Here is a 5,004-nt window from a genome sequence, read left to right on the forward strand (position 1 = left end):
AATTTTAACCTACAGAACTTTTCACTATCTTCTTTCATTTTTTGGATTGTCTTACTTTAGATTAAGGCCTATTACTGTAAATTGTCTCTATCAATGAGCGAATAATTTTTTTTTCTTTTTAAATTCTATTTTATAAGATTATATTGAATATATTGTTATTGTAATTTTCTATCTCTTAATAAACCCGGTGGACACTTCCAAATATTTTTTTTCTTTCAATTTTAACTTTAAATATATCTTTTTCAAGTTTCTATGAAATCATGTCCAATCGCATACTAACAAGTTTATTTATGGATAGAGTAATGGAATATTTACACTATAATGCAGTTTAACGTGCTATAAAAGATTACTTAATTATTTCAATACCAGGTTAATTAGTTAATCTCACTTATAGTTATGGTTAGTTTTCTCTAATTACATTGAAAATGACGTTAAAGAACAGAGTCTCTTACAATGTCAGATCGAGAAGTTAAACTTGTTTGTACAACATAAGATTAATTTTGTAATGTCGTTTTCCTAGCTAGATTTACTGGTACTTCTAAAAGTACTACTTCGATTTCAATTTGTTTGTTGATATTAATTTGAAAGGTAATTTGATAAGGTAAGAAGATTTTTGAATTCGATGGTCTTATAATTAAGTTAAAAATACAAATCAAAATATTTTTTAATCTTAAATCTTAAATATGCCTTGTAGGAAGATAAAATCAAAAATGTGTCAACAACAATAATAATATACTTAGTATAATCTCACGTAGTGAAGTGACCAGACTCTCAGTATAGAGTGTATATAGATCACACTGCTGCCTCAAAGATGAGGTAGAAAAGTTGTTTCTGATGTACCCAGACTAAAGAAAAAACAATTTAAAAAAATATGTAATGAAAATATAATTAGTAACAAAAATAATAGCTAGTATCAGAAATCAAAGAGTCATCCAAAAATAAAAAAACATTCATCTTAAAATGAATTAAAAGAAAAGCAATACAAATAAATTAAAACAAAATGAATAACTAAGATATAGACAAAGTGACAATACAAGAATCTCCAGACCCCTATTCCACTAATTATTAAGGATAGATAAATTTGACACGTTGATTAAAGTCCCGTGATGGGACAATAAAACAGTTAGGCCAGTATGGAGCGTTAATTATGTGGATGATCATTAAATACACATGTTCTATGCTCAATCTTGGTTGAAAGATCATGAAACATTCATGACAAATAATAATAATAATAATAATAATAATAATAATAATAATAATAATAATAATAGTAGTAGTAATAGTAATAATAATAATAATAATAATATATGTGTATCACAATAATAATAACAAATTAAGTATAATTTTATAAATAAAATCTGATAAAAATAATGTATACATAAATTTTATTTATTTTTGAAGAGGTAGAGTGACTGTCCTATAGAAGGAAGAAAAAAAAGACAGAAAAGAAAAAAGGTATAATAATAACAATAACAATAATTTTAGTGATAATTTTTTTTGTCTAAGAGTGCAATAAAACACTCTTTATCTTGCAAGTGTGTAATTATGCTTCCTAGCTACTGAATTTTATTTTTTATTTAAAAAATTGGTTGCTATACTAAGTTTTTTTCACCCCAGAATATTGAAGAATGGTTCAAGATAGTAGGCAAAATAATTTAATTGACACAAAGTAATGGACTCCCTCATGTGTTAAAACTTATGATTATAGAATTGAAAAAAAAAAAGAGTTCATCATTCATTTCATTTTATGAATATTCATGATTGAATTTACTAAACGAAGTCTACTAAAAGATGAGCAGGCTCATCATCATTGTGAGAAATTAAATTGCGTCAAGTTTTAAATGTTTCATGTTGAAAGTAAAACCTATAATGTTTGATTACTATATATATAATTAGAAAAAATACATCAAAACATCTCTAAATTTATCCACAAAATTTAGTTTAGCATTTTAATTTTATAGGTAATTATTTATCTCTCTAAACATCTTTTAAGTAAATTTTATACACCCTCAACAAATTTAGGAAATGCAAAGAGAGCAAACCCCCTATTTTTTTTTTTTATTTTGTAGGTAGTTCATTAATATAAGACCAGCCCTACTTGAATTATGGCCCTTAGTTTTGATTTGGTGCCAGAAAAGCTAGTTGGAGTCATGGTACCCAGTACTTTCTTCCTTTCAAAAATAATTGAATTATTAAAGTATTTTTTAGTGTTTAAAATAATTGAATCATTCATTACTTAAGATAGATATTATATTTTTTTTTTCAAGTTTACTTTTCATTAATTAAATTTTCAAGGATGAATTTCAATGACCATTATTAATTTTTTAGAATTTGAAAAGGACAAAAATGTAAGAACATGATCAATTTATATTTTTATTTTTTTTAAAATATATATCATATTTCAATAATTTAATTATTTTGAAATAGAAGGAGATTATTATGAGTAGTAGTAGTACAGAATACATGTACTTTGTATTTTTTAGGAGGTTGGGGTTGTCATGTCATGATGTTTTTATGAAACCTTAGGTCAGTCCTGACAGAAGAATAATATCAGTCCCTTGTAATTAATCACTTTCTTGGTATATTCTCAGTGCTTCAATTTTAAACTCTAATACATACTTTTTCTAAATTGAACTCGGAACAAAAATTAAACACAAAGTAAATAAGTGATTAAAATAGCTCACTTATTTAATTAGTTATTAAAATAAGTTAGACGTAATAAATTATTACGTTTTATATATATTTATTAATGATCAACTGATAAAAATAAATAGTAAATATTTTTTGTAAAACATAATAAATTATTACGTTTTACAAATTTACAAATATTTGTAAAACGTAATAATTTATTATGTTTTTCACAAAAAATAAAAAAAAAAGCAGTATGTTGTCAAATTCATCTTTATGTCAAATCATGTAGTTTATAATAATTTATTACTTTTTACAAATAATATTTGTAAAACGCAATAATTTATTACAACTTACAAACAGTGTTTGCACCCTGTAATAAATTATTATAACTTACACCTGCCTATGTAAGAAGGAAAGTAAATGTAATGTGATATAGGCAGGTGTAAATTGTAATAATTTATTATAGAGTGCAAACACTGTTTGTAAGTTGTAATAAATTAATGTTTTACAAATAGTGTTTGTAAAACGTAATAAATTATTACAAACTACATGATTTGAAATAAAGATGGATGTGACAGCACACTACTCTTTTTTATTATTTTTTATAAAAAAATATAATAAATTATTACGTTTTACAAACACTGTTTGTAAAACTTAATAATTTATGATATTTTATAAAAAAGTATTTACTATTTATTTTCGTCAGTTGACTGTTAATAAAAATATATAAAACGTAATAATTTATTATATTTAGCCTATTTTGATAACTTATTAAATAAGTGATCAATTTTAGTCATTTTTTTTATTTTGTGGCTTATTTTGATTTCGAATTCTTCTAAATTTATGTGACACATTTTCTTAGTTCATTTTTTAAAGAGAAAAGGATCAAAAATACTCCTTTATTTTCGTAAATTGATTAAGTTTATTCTTGGTTAAATTATAGGATCAAATATACCTTGCTGTTATAAAAATATATAAATGTACCCCTCATTTTAACGATTTTTTATGTAGATTAACGATTAGATTGTGGACGCCGGTGTGCCACCTAGGGCCAAATATATATATATATATATATATTCTTTTTCATTTAATTTTGTTTTCTTGTTTAATGTCCACATCTGTGCCTTCCATAGCCATATCTTGTTTACTGTTCAACGACGCTAACTCCAGCGCAAATCCAACTACAACGCCGAACAACAACCATCAACCCACCAGAACGAAGCAAACAATCAAAATTCCAAGTTCGCGAATTTAGAGAAGGCAACGCGCTACACGACTCAGATCTTACCGGAACAATTTTCTCCGATGAATATCATGGTGTTCTCGTCTATGGGCATATTTAACTGTTGTTTGTTTCCCTATTACACAACAAACAAACTCAATTCTCCTTACACCAAAAAAGTCCTCCTTCTTCTTCTTCTTCTTCTCTTCTTCTTCTTTCTTTCAATTTTTCTACTCTTTAAACTGCTAAAACTCCAATTTTACAACTCTACAAAATCAATTGGATATTGATTCAGTGAATATTTAGATTTTGTTTCGTATTTTTTTTTTCTTTCAAGATTTCCATCACTACTTCTCCATTATCAAAAAGAACCAAACTTTCCATTTTTAGCATCAAATCTCCAAACCCCATTTAACCAATTTCCAAAATTGTCAACTATAAACAACCCTAAACATCATCAGAAAATGTCAAGAACACCATCTTCATTAATCAAAGTACAAGCATATTGAATTGGTCCAATCTTCACCACCCACGTGGCAATCTGCTTTGTTGAGTAATTTAATTATATTTACTTTGGGTTCTCCACTTTTGGTTACTGGGTTGTCGATTTCTGGTATTACTGCTGCTTTCTTGCTTGGGAATCTTACTTGGAGAGCTCTTGGGTCTTCTGGATTTCTTTTTGTTGCTATGTATTTTGTTATTGTAAGTAAACAAGATATGGCTATGGAAGGCACAGATGTGGACATTAAACAAGAAAAGAAAAATTAAATGAAAAAGAATATATATATTTGGCGCTGAGGTGGTACACCACGTGGCGTCCACCTCATCTAATGGTTAATCTACTTGGAAAATCGTTAAAATTAGGGGTACATTTATATACTTTTATAACAACAGGGGTATATTTGATCTCATAATTTAACCGGTGATAAACTTAATCAATTTACGAAAGTAGAAGGATATTTTTGATCCTTTTCCTTTTTTTAAAATATAGAAGTAATATATTTTTATACTTTAAAATAATTTAATTATAAATTTACATTTACGGTTAATCAATACCATATAAAAAGGGACAAAGGCTGTACGCCATAGATATAAAATTAGGAGCTTCCCTTTTCTAGTAGTTCTCCAAATACTATTCACTTTAATTTGTA

This window comes from Capsicum annuum, chromosome 12 (assembly GCF_002878395.1).
Source record: "Capsicum annuum cultivar UCD-10X-F1 chromosome 12, UCD10Xv1.1, whole genome shotgun sequence".
In the NCBI taxonomy this organism is placed as follows: Eukaryota; Viridiplantae; Streptophyta; class Magnoliopsida; order Solanales; family Solanaceae; genus Capsicum; species Capsicum annuum.